Source organism: Monodon monoceros, unplaced genomic scaffold (genome assembly GCF_005190385.1).
Source record: "Monodon monoceros isolate NGI ecotype Baffin Bay Population unplaced genomic scaffold, NGI_Narwhal_1 Super_Scaffold_11, whole genome shotgun sequence".
Lineage (NCBI taxonomy): Eukaryota > Metazoa > Chordata > Mammalia > Artiodactyla > Monodontidae > Monodon > Monodon monoceros.
Window position 1 is genome coordinate 62,112,115 of NW_021703767.1, and position 17,097 is coordinate 62,129,211.

General features: G+C 38.8%; 1 protein-coding gene across 1 annotated transcript in view; it reads right to left on the reverse strand.

Annotated features, from left to right (window-relative positions):
- LSAMP (limbic system associated membrane protein) overlaps positions 1 to 17,097 on the reverse strand; it is a 633,548-nt gene that overhangs the window by 283,085 nt on the left and 333,366 nt on the right. The window lies entirely within an intron of this gene.

The window sequence follows — 17,097 nt, forward strand, 5'->3', positions numbered from 1 at the left end:
TCCAAGTTTGGAATGCCCACTCCCAGGAGTGAGAAGCGTGTGAGCAGGTCCAAGGGGAAGTAGATAGGAATTGCATCAAGAAAATCAAAGCTAGTATCATCTTGCCTAAGTCTGGTTCCATCTGCTGAGGGCAGTAGGTTGCCTGCTGGCAAGACAGCTTGCTACCAGCATTTCTAGCACAATAGAATGAATTCAATCTTTTATGGTGGATGAAAAAACTAATTTTGTAGTTCTTATTCCGAGAAACAGGAAGGAAAAAAATATTTATTTGAATAACTACTTATTTTAGAAACCTAAAAGGGTTTAATGGAGAAAACCATACTCCTTCAATTCTAGCAAGAATCTGGAAATGGAAAAATCAAGCAAAAAACTTCTCTTTGTATCCCTTTGGCAAGATTTATGTATGCCTCACGGGGAGACTATCTCAGACCCTGTTCACAGCTGCACAGCCAGCTGCTCAGTACTCTGGGGCATGAGGGATGGACAGAAGGAGCCAGGAGCATGACAGCAGAACAATCAAAGCACCATGTTCCCCTGTATTTTCCAAACCAAGTCCAATCCAAGTTTCCTCTCAGGTCTAAACAGTCATGCATGCACAGGAAGTTGATGCATGATCCACGGGGTTGACCACTGTAAAGACGTAGAGGCCAACTCATCTCTCTTAGAAGAAGGAGAAATGACGAATCTTTTAAAAATACCTCACCCATGGTACAAAAGGCCTTCTTATTCCATTATTTTTGGGTGAATTGCATATTTTAGTAAACATGAGAATTTTATTTAATTACTTGGGTGCCATGATATAAAGGTCTTTCTTTTCTTCTCCACCTATTTCTTTTCAAAAACATAGGTGGATTAAGGTATCATTTAGTATCTCCAATGTGTGTTTTTCTACCATGCAGATATTATTGAGATTAATTATGTTTGATCATTTAAAACTCCTCTAAATAGGAGGGCAAAGCTAACTTTACGGATGCTTGCTGCTTCTCTCCAGACTCAATTTTACTTTTCCTCTTCTATTCTTTGGTGGCATCATGTCTCTGTCCTTGGTGGTATTTGCGGCGCTTCTCAACTTAGACCCGGTTATGAGTCAATTAATAGATTATTTGCTGTCTTCTTCTAGATCATAAATAAAGTTGTTGATGTAGGTCTCCTATGTTTTTCTTTTCTACTGAGAAAATGGAAATTTCTCTCCGTAAAAGCATTTTAAGTCTTCGATCACGTTTATCCTTGCATTTTTTTTACCATCTACACAGCACAACATAGCAGTAACTAGGTATGCTGTTGCACAGAGGTGAACCTTGAATGCTGTTTAGCCTGGAATAAGGCTCTAACATGTTCATACTGAAAAAAATGTAATATATTTTACATAAGTATAGCCTATATATCAAATAAAGAGAGATTTTGTCTTATTCATTATGGTACCTCTAAACACGAATCTGCTGTAAAATAGACCCTGGTAAATGCCTGTCATATAAACTAACAGTGTCATATATGCAGAAATAGGACATATGGTTACCTATATTCCACCTCCCGTCCCAACTCCTTACAGCATCCACTAATGAACTGGGCAAATTTCCTTATCAGTATAAGGTAGAGTTTCTAAGTTGAATCTTTAGGGTCCTTTGGACACTTTAGCAATTTTTGTCTCTGGAAAAGTTGTGATTATCACATAGATCATTATTCGGAGCTATTCTCTGAGAGAGTTCAGGACTATCTTATGTAAAGAAGCAATTGACTATTTCAGCAAAATTGTCAGACCCATAAAAATGCATGTACCAAAACAATACGTAATGTGGAAATTTTGCTGTGATAATCTACATGACATCTTATTTTACATTGTGTTTCATTCATATTTATTTTTTGTAATTTCTCTTTTACTTCCAAATAAGTGAAAGATACCCTAGAATATATACATACACACATACACTCACACTTTTTGCTAACTCAACACAATTAGCCAACTCCAAGCACCAGAGCACAATGTAGTATTTTTCAAAAGGAAACCATTCCTCCAGATATTTAAAGGCTCTTTTTTAAAGTAGTTAATAGTTCAGAGTATAAACTATATAAACTAGAAAATAATCTTTCTACAACATGGCTAGAACATTCATACTGAAAAATGAGCAAAAAGTCTCACAATTTCAGAATTAATTTAACGTTAAAAATGTTTAAATCTTGATTTAAGGTGGCAACTATTTTAAACCATAAGAAGTGCACATAAGAAAAAAGATGGTCAAAGTATAGTCTCAATTACACAAAAGTGTAGCACTTTTGTTTGTTAAATGAAAACAACCAGTCATATAGGGTAGTCACAGCTGTCTAGGTATTCAAAAATGAGGAAATGATGGTTAAAGGCAGACCCAGGTTCCAGCATGCACTGACTGGCCAATAAGCATCATGAGCTTGCATCTAGAAGGTAAGTGGCTTAAATGTGCATTAGGCATGCCTGTGGAGTCGATGAGAATTCCCATGCCCCACCATCGTAAGATGGTAATGAATTATCTATCCCTCACCCACAATGCTGCTTCAGTACCAGACATTCTAGTTCAAAACTAAATACCTAGTGACTTTATCTTCAAAGTCAGCTTTGGCCAAAGCAGGGAAAGGATAAAGAGATAAATTTTTAAAATCTGTATTGTTATGTGTTGTTTGGATTTAACAGAATCCTGAGCTTTCCTTCGGGAGCTCAGGGTAGGCAAATCATTCCAGGATTTAGAAAGGACTACATGGTAAAGAGAGTCGGTGTTGGTGCCAAGAGGAGAGGGCAGAGAATGACCGTCCACTCTAGGTGGGATTTCTGGCAGGCAGCTGAGGACATGGGGATATAATACAAAGTGTCACCTCTCCAGGAAATCTCCTCTGATTAGTGGATTAGCCAAGTATCCTTTTACTTGGCTCCTTCTTATGAGCCCATTGTACTCCACACTGAATCAGTTATCTGTACTTATCTTTCCTCATAAGTTTATTAGTGAGAGTGACCCTCAAAAATTCACCTATGGAACCTTAATGGGGCCAACAGCATAACCCACCGTGTTCACAGTAGGCACTCACTGAAATGTGGAATAAATCAACTGAATTTAACAAACTACTATTAGATCAATTATCAAATATTTATTAATTATCTAATAGGTGCAGGATAGGTGATAACTATTTTAACTTTTCTTAAGTAATGATTAAAATTATCAGACACATAAGCAAAATTTAAAGACAATTATTGAGTGTGACATTAACATGAAATCAAAGGAGAGAAAAAATTGTTCCCAGTGAAGAAAGATCATTCCTGGGAATTAAATAATCTATATCACACATGAAAAACAGTGAAAAGACGTGTAAAGCACTAGATAAACATTTAGTGAGTTGCCCACTTTAATCATGAACCCACAAATATCAGGTGGGTTACTTACCTTAACTATGAAGCTATGATTTTTTAAAAAAAATCAGCTTTAAAAACATAACAGGAAAGTCAAGCAAACAAACTTCTAACTTCCCTGTTCAGTATATCTGAATCCATAAAACGGTCACAAAAAATCAATGCACCCATAAAAATCCAAGCATCGGATCTCAGTGAGTACTTTACACCAAGTATATTATGCACACTTATACAAATATGTACATTGACAATTCCACTCATACTGCATTAAGTCTGGGGATTATGCTTCCAAAATGGTTAATATAATTGAAGGCATAAAAGAAATGCTAAATTTGGTGTGTACCAATAGATAGCTTAATCGCATACTTACTGACAGTGTATCCTTGATGTAAGTGATACACAGCTAACAGATATTAATCCTGTTCAACTGCTCCTAGACACATCTCATTTTAACAAGCATTACTGGCTGCTAAAAATGGAACAAGTTAGTATTAGAATTTATCCAAACTTTCCTCTGCTTCTTAAGAGTATAATCTGGTATTTATTCATGAATAACAAATAAATACATTTTGCTTAGTTTCTCACCAGCTATCTATCTTCATCCTTCTTAATTATAAGCACTGGGGAAAGTGTAACTGGATGCGTGAGAGATTTGTTTCTTCAATTAAGAAAGAACAGTTAGATGACTGGTTCTCAACTGGGGGCAATCTGTACTTCCAGATGGTATTTGGCAATATCTGAAGACATTTTTTGAATGTCACAACTGGAAATGGGAGGTTGCTACTGGCATCTGGTGGGTAGAGGCCAAGGATGCTGCTAAACATCCTACAATGCAAAGGACAGCCTAAAGACATATCCCATTTAAAATGTTGGCAGGTTTGAAGTTGAAAACCCCGAGTTAGACCTTGGTCTCTTGGTTTAAATATCTGGAAGCATATGTCAAACATCTACAGTGCAATACTGTTTTTTCATAAGCATATGCTTCTTAATTTATAAGCACTCAATTGCTACCAGCAAAGTCCTTGAATTATAAGTTCATGACACAGACACTGCAATGAAGTCTACTGGTACCCTGTTTGTAAGTTAGTAGTTAATGAATCATGCCCCTTTGTTGTGTTTTAGAATCTGAATTATATAACACTATACTCTTGTACATTGTTAATAGTACAGGAGAAAGCTATAACTTAGTTCCTTCCTAAATTAATGCTGGAGAAATCATTTAACCTTAGTGTTTTGGGTTTTTTCCCCATGTATAAAAATGGGTGAGTAATACTTAGGACAGGTAAGGGACAAACAACTCAGTTGGGGCAAATTTGACTTTTTAAGGAAATAATTAGCCTTTATTCATAGAAAAGCTATTTTTTTAAATTAACTTTTACTATTTTTTTCACATTTGTGATTCTCTCTCTTTTGTAAGATGTGGATTGATTCAAGATATGGATGGGAAGGAAGTCTTCAGGAGTGCGTTGACCCGTTATTTTGATGCTTTTTGCTTTATAACTTTAACCCTACAAATAAAACCCTTAGTGAATCAACAAAACTAACATAGACTCATTTCCCTCTAGAAGGAAAGACACTTGGTCTGGAAATTAATGCGGTGCATTCCCGGCATTAAAGCGTGGCATCAGGAAACGTTCTAAGCAGAGGATGCAGTAAATAATCAGAAATATCCCAAATTCTCCTTAGTCAAAAGTCATTAGTCTGACTTAATCATATTATTTTAAGTATAATTAAGTCTAGCAACACATATGCAAACACATTAAAAAACACCAAATTAGTTAAAAGCCAAATTTAAAGAATTTTGAATCATCAAACATTTTGGATCGTCTCTGCTTTATTACCATGTTCTAAGATTAAACTCAGAAAGAAATAAGAGAATTGTGGGGCTTCACTGCTGACCCTCAGGCACTCCTGCTTCCCTTTCCTGCAAGCAGAAGTTTCAGTTTTCTAGCTGCCTTGATCCCATCTCTACTTCTTTTCAGACTTGACTTCTGGCTTTGACCATTGCCTGTTCTCTTGGCCTCGTTCTCTTAGCCCTGTGCATGTCTGCTCTCTCAAACTTCTTTAGGTAGAAACTGATCCTAGGTTCATGATGGTTTATTTTCCTAGATTCATCCTGAATTTTAGTCCAATTAACACCATTTAACAATGAAAGCATCTATATGATAGGATAATCTCCCCCACCATCGGTCCTTTGTATACATTCATGTACAAGCCCCTGATGCGCACATATATATGTACACACAGTAGTGATGGATGTTCAAAAGGGCGAGAACACAGAGGTAGTAAGGCACAGGAATCCGATTCATGTGAATCTATTGCTGGTCACTATGATTCAGTAATCTGCATAGTATTGATGGCATGTTAGGGTAAAAGACACACACTGTTTAGTTCCTGAAGGTAACTGACTTTGGTTCTGACCTTCAGTCTATTTCCTGTTGGAAAACAGGTAAGTCATTTAGTCTTTCTGTATCTTAGTTTTTTCATAAATAAAATGAGGCTAATGATACTTTCCCCATCCTCTCAGAACAAATCTTAGCATAGTTCTATGAATAAAATGACGTGATGTACATTGAAACATTTCATAAGATGTAAAACAATATCTATGCTTATACTCTCCCATGGTAGAATATGGTAGATAAAAAGGAAATAGTCATATACAGGGATGGCTATAAGGAAAATAGTGATTTATTCAAATTATTCAAAAACTTTATCTCTGTATAGAATGACATCCACTAAATATGTATCAGATCAACCATGTATTTCTTTAAATTCTCAATTTGCATTAGTTACTTGCATGTGCTATACGGACAAAGCACCCTTTCTGAGACCGGGTTACTACCTGTTAGAATAATTCATCATCTATATGAGCAAAAAAACCAAAAACCAAAAAACCCACAGTGGCAAACAGTAAAGCCAGGACAGTCTGTGTCATTCGTGGAATAAAAAGTACTCCCTAGGGCTTCCCTGATGGCACAGTGGTTGAGAGTCCGCCTGCCGATGCAGGGGACACGGGTTCGTGCCCCGGTCCGGGAAGATCCCACATGCCGCGGAGCGGCTGGGCCCGTGAGCCATGGCCGCTGAGCCTGCGCGTCCGGAGCCTGTGCTCCGCAACGGGAGAGGCCACAACAGTGAGAGGCCCGCGTACCGCAAAAAAAAAAAAAAAAAAAGTACTCCCCAGACAGGCTTTTTGTCTCTTATTATCACTAGGGAGCACCTTGTCCAGCTATATATGCATTCTCATATATGCATATGTATGATGTATGTATTGCTGTATTTTCAGGTTCATATTCTTGAAGGAGCATAAACACATATTCCATGCAGATGGTGCAGGTGAGGAGAGGGGCAAGTAGAGGAGAAGCAGAACTACCAAATTAAGAGTTAAGTACATCTCAAAGGTCAATTCTAGGACAATCTGTGCTTCTCTGGTTGCCACATCAACTGTATCATCTCTACATTTACAAAGAAAAGAGAAAGACAAAAATTCTAAATGGAAAATTTGAAACTGGGACCAGGAGAAAACTGATTTCTAGCCCAGTCACAGCTGGAGTTCCGATCAGTCCCAGGAGTATTTATAAGAGGTTGGAAACGGCTCTTCTAGGTTCTTTTGAAGAGTCTTGGTCCCTTTAGAAAATAACTCAACACCCTAATCACACCATAACTCAAGATTCCTCATTTTCTTGTCAGTGGTGGGGTGGAAAAGCCATGAATTCTGCAGTTTAATAGCTTCAGGCAAGTTGCTTAGCGAGAAATGTAGCATGGTGGGTGGTTACAAGTTTAGGCTGAGAAGCCAGTTTCCTGCTCTGCATTCTAGCTCCATCACATACTTGCTCTGTGATCTTGGGACACTTGCTTAACCTCTCTGGGCCTGGGTTTTCTCATCTGCAAAATGAAAACTTCATTTTCATTCAACTACCCAGTTGTAATGTTTAAATGGGTTAATTTTAAACATATAGAGCAGTGCCTGGCCCTAAGTGGGTCCACAATTACTGAAGAGCTTCAGTGTTTTTCTTCAGCAAAACAGGAATACTTACTACTTATCATATGACTGTGATTATTAAACAGGCTAAAGTACTAAGAGCACCCAGTGAGCTTTGGAAGAGCCTAATAAATTTTTGTGCCCATTACTTTTCATAATTTGAATCTTGGACATTTGTTCTGTAGAAATCCCATTTGGGGGCTAAATTCAGCAATCTCCAGATATTGTTGTTTAATTCAATTTCTTGCTTAATAACAGGTATGTCAAGGGAAACCACCTTTTAGGGGCCTAGGTTCTCTTGTGTCTGGTCCCTCTGGGCAATAGGTGGTCCTCTAAAGCCCATAAGCAAGCAATTGACAGCAGGATAGTGATGCAGCATGTCACAGTGCAGCCATGTAAACTGAAGCTCTAATGCCATCTCTGGAACATTCTTAGAGCATTTGTGGCATACATGTGCCTGGGGAGCTCAGGCCTTAAATGCCTCACCACTCGTGATCAGACAGAACCCACACTCTCTCTTCAGGGTAGCCTGGACAGAGGACAACAGCGGGTCCCTGCTATACTTCGTGATCTGCTAAGATCTGTTGGGTAGAATCTGGGTTCCTCCTAGATTAGATGAAGCATACTCTATGCTAGGTGGACCCCCAGTTGCAAGAACAAGGCCCATTCCTCCTTCTCAGTGCCTGAATGGTAGTTATACTCTCACTGAAGTAGCAAGAATCTACACCCCTTTGCTCTCCTTTGAACTGTGGATTCTCCTCTTTCCTCCCCAGTTGGTTGAGTGAGGATGAGAAGTCATTTGAAAGCTTGCTTTTGTTTCGATGCTTGCTACGAGTCTCTGTTCTCTGCGAAAAATCTTTCTCATTTAGGAGAAAAACCTGCCTTTAAGTTGTACCTTTGAAAGAATAAAATTAGTCTTGGGATCCTGGCTCCGATTTCTAGTTAAAAATTTCATTTACTATGCAATTAAAAACAACTCCACAGCTATTTAAAGAAAATGTTGTTGCCTTCTGAGTCATTACAAAGTAAATATAAAAAATATGCTAAGTTCTCGAAGGAAAAAAATGTGCTTTGTACCACAAAGGGTTTACTCTTTGTCTCACTCCATCAGTAAGGAGAAATAAAAGTGCTTACAATAAATTATAATGCACTTAGGATGAACGTTCTGGTGTATGAGGCATGGATGGCTATAAAGTCAGGAGACTATTTTGAAGAAGTCTCATTTGAAAAGGCAGCCCCTTACTTTATAGCCTTACCATATACAGCATTACGTAAACATTATCATTGGAGCAGAATCAAGTTATAATATGACTCACCATTACATGCATTTAGACATAATTTGGATCAAATTTATGCCTTCTAAGATATGACAATTGATAGATATAGCATGTATGATAACTAACAGAGTTAACATATAGTAAGTATGTAAGTAAATAAACAAGACAATGAGACTGTGTATCAGAACTACCATTAGAAAAGGGCTCTGCTGTCTACATTGCTTTTATGGTAGAGGTAGACATAAAAGAAATAAAGGCAGATAAATATAAGGAACAAAACAGGTCTTAATTTTTTTTTTTTTTTTCGGTACGCGGGCCTCTCACTGTTGTGGCCTCTCCCGTTGCGGAACACAGGCTCCGGACGCGCAGGCTCAGCGGCCATGGCTCACGGGCCCAGCCACCCCGCGGCATGCGGGATCCTCCCGGACCGGGGCACGAACCCGCGTCCCCCGCATCGGCAGGCGTACTCCCAACCACTGCGCCACCAGGGAAGCCCCTTAATTTTTTAAAATGTACTTTGTGGATTCAAATGTGAAATAGGGGACTCTAGCAGCTGCAAATTGAAGGAGCACATATTATCAAACAGATCCATCTCAGGCGAAGGAAATGTAGTAGTCCGCTCCCCTGGCTGACAAGAAGCCGATGGATCACTGACGAATGCTTATAAATCACAAGGACAGTTCTCACATGGAGAATTATAATCATAGGGATTTTTCTGACTTCCATGTTTGCTTTTTCCATCACCCACTTTCCACCCCACCTCACCTCTATGTTTCCTGTCTCCAAACTTATTTTTTTCTCCAGCACATTCTTCCAAAGGACAGAGGAGGACTTCACCCTTGTGTGACAAACTGTTTTTGTGGTTTTTCTACTTTCCCTAGCCCTCATTTTTTTCCCCTCATATAAACCTATCCTTGAAGGCCTGCTTCTCCTTGAACAACAATCAGAACATGAATGGGACCTGGAATCAGGTGATGAGAAAGAGTTTCAGAAGTTAGCAAGAGAACCAGCATGAAGGCAAGAGCTGATGAGTTGGAGGTGAAAGCTAACCTGGGAGAAGTCTTGGAAGGAGCTCAGCCTACTCAAACTGGAGAATGGTATCTGCAACTACAATCCCCAGCCTAATAAAGCACTGACCCTGGGAGGGAAGTAAAGGTGAGCAGAAGTAACCAGTGTCTGGACTTGGGGGAGAGAGAAAGCCAAAGGCCATCACCTCCTGTGCTACTGAATTCACTGTGTAACTTAACTGAAATTTCACAGCCAGCCTGAGTTAAAGAGATGCTACAAGGTGAAGGTCACGTTCTGAGTTCTAGAAAGACCCCTGTGATTCAAAATCACCATCTTTTTAGCCTCAGAGCATTTGTATTCCATTTTCCCACCGTCTCTGTCCCTGGGGCACTCTAGCTTTGAGACTGTATTATAGAAGAAGCATTTTCTCTCACAGTGACTCTCAAAAAATGGCTGTTAAATGAAAAGACAGGCAGAGAAAGGGAAAGAGCTAAAACTAATAAAGCATTGTATTGAAATAGTTCCTTTATTTCTTCTGGATTACTTATCACCCTTTATGGTCAAAACCTTTTGACACGGCACCAGGAACTCTGTCGAAATCTCTGTATGTGCTCAGGAACCTGAACTGAATAGCAGCAAGGATTATGTTGACTAATCAATAGTTCACATAATGTTGATATCAATTATGTTGATATTAATCATAATGTTGATATCAATAGTCGATATTACATTGATTAATAGCCACTCTCCTTCACGGACACATCACCTTCATGTGGCTCTATCAAGACCACTTTCAGAATGACGTTGTTAATCCAGTAATTGCCACATCCAATGGATTTACTTTAAGGATTTGTCCTATTTAATCGCATCATAGCTTCCACCACTATTCACCACCTGTTTTTCATTTTATTGTCTCTCCTCCTAAATCTCCTGCTATTTCTCAATTTGCATAATCTGCCCCACTTTCTCCATTCACCGTTCATATATTGTTGTTCTCCAGGATTGTATTTTTCTTCTTTCCTGGCCTCATGGAGTAGTTTTCATATATTTCATCAGTTTTTTTGGCTTTAATTATACTTCATCTGATTGACATTTTATTTTTTAACATCTTTATTGGAGTATAATTGCTTTACAATGGTGTGTTAGTTGCTGCTTTATAACAAAGGGAATCAGTTATACATATACATATGTCCCCATATCTCTTCCCTCTTGCATCTCCCTCCCTCGTACCCTCCCTATCCCACCCCTCTAGGTGGGCACAAAGCACCGAGCTAATCTCCCTGTGCTATGCGGCTGCTTCCCACTAGCTATTTTACGTTTGGTAGTGTATATATGTCCATGTCTCTCTCTCGCTTTGTACCAGCTTACCCTTCCCCCTCCCCGTCTCCTCAAGTCCATTCTCTAGTAGGTCTACATCTTTAATCCCATCTTGCCCCTAGGTTCTTCTGACCTTTTTTTTTTTTTTTTTAGATTCCATATATATGTGTTACCATACAGTATTTGTTTTTCTCTTTCTGACTTACTTCACTCTACATGACAGTCTCTAGGTCCATCCACCTCACTAAAAATAACTCAGTTTTGTTCCTTTTGATGGCTGAGTAATATTCCATTGTATATATGTGCCACATCTTCTTTATCCATTCATCTGTTGATGGACACTTAGGTTGCTTCCATGTCCTGGCTATTGTAAATACAGCTGCAATGAACATTTTGGTACATGACTCTTTTTGAATTATGGTTTTCTCACGGTATATGCCCAGTAGTGGGATTGCTGGGTCATATGGTAGTTCTATTTTTAGTTTTTTAAGGAACCTCCATACTGTTCTCCACAGTGGCTGTATCAATTTACATTCCCACCAACAGTGCAAGAGGGTTCCCTTTTCTCCACACCCTCTCCAGCATTTATTGTTTGTAGATTTTTTGATGATGGCCATTCTGGCTGGTGTGAGATGATATCTCATTGTAGTTTTGATTTGCATTTCTCTAATGATTAATGATGTTGAGAACTCTTTCATGTGTTTGTTGGCAATCTGTATATCTTCTTTGGAGAAATGTCTATTTAGGTCTTCTGCCCATTTTTGGATTGGGTTGTTTGTTGTTTTGTTATTGAGCTGCATGAGCTGCTTGTATGTTTTGGAGATTAATCCTTTGTCAGTTGCTTCATTTGCAAATATTTTCTCCCATTCTGAGGGTTGTCTTTTCGTCTTGTTTATGGTTTCCTTTGCTCTGCAAAAGCTTTTAAGTTTCATTAGGTCCCATTTGTTTATTTTTGGTTTTATTTCCATTTTTCTAGGAGGTGGGTCAAAAAGGATCTTGCTATGATTTATGTCATAGAGTGTTCTGCCTATATTTTTCTCTAAGAGTTTGATGGTGTCTGCCCTTACCTTTAGGTCTTTAACCCATTTTGAGTTTATTTTTGTGTATGGTGTTAGGAAGTGTTCTAATTTCATTCTTTAACATGTAGCTGTCCAGTTTTCCCAGCACCACTTATTGAAGAGGCTGTCTTTTCTCCACTGTATATTCTTGCCTCCTTTATCAAAGATAAGGTTTTTCATTTCTCCGTCAAATCTGAATGAGATCCTTGCTGGGTAGAGTAATCTTGGTTGTAGGTTTTTCCTCTTCATCACTTTAAACATGTCCTGCCACTCCCTTGTGGCTTGCAGAGTTTCTGCTGAAAGATCAGCTGTTAACCTTATGGGGATTCCCTTATGAGTTACTTGTTTTTCTTCCCTTGCTGCTTTTAATATTTGTTCTTTGTATTTAATTTTTGATAGTTTGATTAATATGTGTCTTGGCCTGTTTCTCCTTGGATTTACTCTGTATGGGACTCTCTGTGCTTCCTGGACTTGATTAACTATCTCCTTTCCCATAATCTCTTCAAATATTTTCTCAGTCCCTTTCTTTTTCTCTTCTTCTTCTGGGACCCCTATAATTCAAATGTTGGTGCGTTTAATGTTGTCCCAGAGGTCTCTGAGACTGTTCTCAATTCTTTTCATTCTTTTTTCTTTATTCTGCTCTGCAGTAGTTATTTTCACTATTTTATCTTCCAGTTCACTTATCCGTTCTTCTGCCTTAGTTATTCTGCTATTGATCCCTCTAGAGAATTTTTAATTTCATTTATTGTGTTGTTCATCATTGTTTGTTTGCTCTTTAGTTCTTCTAGGTCCTTTTTAAACATTTCTTGTATTTTCTCTATTCTATTTCCAAGATTTAGGATCATCTTTACTATCATTAATCTGAATTCTTTTTCAGGTCGACTGCTTATTTCCTCTGCATTGGTTAGGTCTGGTGGGTTTTTGCCTTGCTCCTTCATCTGCTGTGTGTTTCTCTCTCTTCTCATTTTGCTTAACCTACTGTGTTTGGGGTCTCCTTTTTGCAGGCTGCAGGTTCGTAGTTTCCGTTGTTTTTGGTGTCTGTCCCCAGTGGCTAAGATTGGTTCAGTGGGTTGTGTAGGCTTCCTGGTGGAGGGGACTAGTGCCTGTGTTCTGGTGCATGAGGCTGGATCTTGTCTTTCTGGTGGGCAGGTCCACGTCTGGTGGTGTGTTTTGGGGTGTCTGTGGCCTTATTATGATTTTAGTCAGCCTCTGTGTTAATGGATGGAGTGTGTTCCTGTTTTGCTAGTTGTTTGGCATAGGGTGTCCAGCACTGTAGCATGCTGGTCACTGAGTGGAGCTGGGTCTTGGCGTTGAGATGGAGATCTCTGGGAGATTTTTGTCATTTGATATTACGTGGAACTGGGAGGTCTCTTGTGGACCAGTGTCCTGAACTTGGCTCTCCCACCTCACTGGCACAGCCCTGATGCCTGGCTGGAGCAGCAAGAGCATGTCCTCCACACGGCTCCAAATAAAATGGAGAAATGAAAGAAAGAAAGAAAGAAGAAGATAAAATAATATAAAGTAAAATAAAGTTATTAAAGTAAAAAATAATTATTAAGAAAAAAAAATTTTTAAGTAATAAAGGAAAAATACAAAAACGGAGAGACAGAACCCTAGGACAAATTGTAAAAGCAAAGCTATAGAGACAAAATCACACACAGAAGCATAAACATACACACTCACAAAAAGAGAAAAAGGAAAAAATATATATATATCGTTGTTCCCAAAGTCCACCTCCTCAATTTGGAATGATTCCTTGTCTATTCAGGTATTCCACAGACGCAGGGTACGTCAGATTGATTGTGGAGATTTAATCCGCTGCTCCTGAGGCTGCTGGGCAAATTTCCCTTTCTCTTCTTTGTTCCCACAGCTCCCGGGTTTCAGCTTTGGATTTGGCCCCGCCTTTGTGTGTAGGTCACCTGAGGGCATCTGTTCTTCGCTCAGACAGGACGGGCTTAAAGGAGCAGCTGATTCGGGGGCTCTGGTTCACTCAGGCCGGGGGGAGGGAGGGGCACGGAGTGCTGGGCGAGCCTGCGGTGGCAGAGGCCGGCGGGACGTTGCACCAGCCTGAGGCCCGCCGTGCGTTCTCCCGGGGAAGTTGTCCCTGGATCATGGGACCCTGGCAGTGGCGGGCTGCACAGCCTCCCCGGAGGGGAAGTGTGGAGAGCGACCTGTGCTTGCACACAAGGTTCTTGGTGGCTGCAGGAGCAGCCTTAGCGTCCCATGCCTGTCTCTGAGGTCCGCGCTGATAGCCGCAGCTCGCGCTCATTTCTGGAGCTCATTTAGAAAAAGTCTCTTGCCTCTTCGGCAGCTCTTCCTCCAGATCGAAATTTTAAATGGCATACTCAGCTGCTCCACATAGATTAACTGAAGGCACCTCAAATACAGCATCTTTTCAGTTGAAACTCATTATCTCCTATCATACTTTTGTCCTCCTTCCAAATTCCCAATCTTAGTTAACAGAATCATAATCCACTTATGATTATGTAGTTAGTAGCCACAGACTATCCTTGTTTCTTTCTTTCTCCTTCAGGTCATTTTTGTAATCAAATATTATTTTTACATTTTTTCCCCTGAGATCAGCCTCTACTCTCCATCCTCACTGCCACTACTCTTGCCTGGGACCTTTTCATCTGTTGTCAATATCACTTCCTACTGGCATTCTAGCCTCCAGTATTGTATCTCTTACCTACGACCATACCATTCATCCTTCATACAGAACAGAACATACATAAAGTTGATCATGTTTAAATGCACTTTTTTTTTTTTTTTTTTTTAAATGCACTTTTACTTGTAAAAGTTCACATAGATTAGTGTAAGTCAACTCAACCTACCTTTGTAGCCTGGTCTTTCAACATTACACTCCCTCTCTGCCACAAATCTTATTCTTTATTCAGACTCTAATCTCATTCCTCCTAGCTCTTTTTTCCCTTTCATCTAAAGTATGCTTTGCAACATTTTTCATTTGGCAAGCTCATACTTAATGCACAGAATCCATCTCAGATGCGCCCTCCCTTGTGAAGCATTCTCCAATTTCCCTAGTTGCTTGCCTGCTTGTGCTAGATTTCAATTCTTTGTTTTTCTGCTTCTTATCACAATTTTAAGAGTGAAACAAGACCATGTCTTCTCAATCTTTGAATTCTATTGCCGTACAAAGTGCCTGACACATAAAATCTCTCAATAGTCATTCAACGGATGAATGAATATTACCAAGAATCTTTCTCCTCTCATCTCACATTCCTAGAGATGTTTTCTCCCTAATACAATCTTGAACATGGAAGAATCTTACTATTCCCCATGGTCCTGAAAGAGGAAAAAGGAGGCAGGATGAGGCCCTTTTGTCTTTTCTAAATCAGCCATCTGATTTCCCTTCATTTGTCGCTACCACTTTCTCTGCCTCTCTTTGCCTGGAAGAGATGATAATATCTTTTCAATGATATGTCTATGATAATCTATAATAGATATATAAATACAAAATTCTTAAAAATAAATAAAACACGTAGTAGAAACTTTGTAACTCAAATAATTTCTGAAAATATGCTGCATAGTGAAAACATAAGATGTTTTGAAATATAACAGTGGCTTGACTCTTGTCCAGTGAGTATGAACCTTGATATTACCTTGTTGGTGTTTCCTGTCCTAACGTTCATATTTAAGCATGCAAATGAACATTTTTAATCCATACTCAGACGTTGCACTGAGAACTAACTACCTTCAGCGACATAACCTAATCTCTGTGAGTTTATAGAGGGTCTGTGACTGAGTAATAACCAATTTTCTCACTGTTTATCTCAAGTGAAATAGGTTAATTTGATCTCACAGAACTTTAAAATTTTTTCTATCCCTACTATACTTTACGGTGAAATTAGCAATTTTTTTTGTTTTCTTCAAGATAATATGACCAAGAAGACAACCAGAAAGGGTGATAAAGAGGTATATAGAATGGAATTTTCTTCACTGCTCCTTTATTGCCTGGGAGGCCATTGCATTTACATTCTAGAGTCTTCCAGTCAATAGGGGGCAATGTAGCTATTCATCTAAAACTATGTTCATTCTTTAATGTTGGTAAATTTTGTCCCACATTTCTTTTCTCTGATTCTTACAAGATATAATATTTTCATTCTGGATGTCAATATCCAAATTAGCAATCAGGATCAATCAAAGCTTCCCAACGATACAGAATGAGAGAAAGATAAGCTTTAACAAAAAATTTTAAATGATTTAGAACTGAGCTTATCTCAGTCAAATGGATAATAATATATTACTGCTTCTTATATCTTGCTCTTTCTTATCCTCTAAGGAGAAATTTCCTAAAGTTCCTCTTCTCTTACCCTCAATCACAGTATTTTCCAAAAGAACTCTACTAAAGAAAGTAACTACTATAGCTCATGAAGATATGGTCTTGTATTCAAACTTCAGGAATAGTGGTGTGGATGGCTTTCTTCAGAAGTGGAATAGTTAGTCTCTTTACTGTCTTAAGCACTATATTTATCCTGTCTTGAGACTAGAATGTAGTAACCTTATAGGCATGGTATAAATAATTTATTTTTGTTCATATTTTCTGTGTCACTTCCTCTCATTCCATCTTTTTGTCTGTCACACTCTTTGCATTGAGAACATGAATCAATCTAAGAAAACAGCGTATTTATATGTGCTTCCTTTTTGCTCTAATGTAATGTGAGTCCCTTAATCTTTACGAGCATTCTTCTATCTGGATACGACCTAGTGCCATGTCACACGATGCTTCACCTTAAAATTATACCTCTGCTAGATGATAAAATTAAGGAAGTGAGAGTCTCTAATTTCTCTGTTCTAAGTATATCAGTGCAGAAATGATTTGAGTGCATGAAAAGCCTGCAGGCATTTAATAAAAAGTTATCTAACAATAAAGGTCATTTCAGATACATGATTTCCTATGGATCACTCTACCTCTGTATAACACCTGAATCACAGATACTGTGATTGAGGGTAACAACACAGGAACTTTAGAAAATCTGCCATTAGAGGCCAGAATCTGAGCACACGAGGGCAAAGAATGTATCGTTCATTAAGTAAATGCTTCCTCTAAGTGAGTCTAAGCTGATTTCT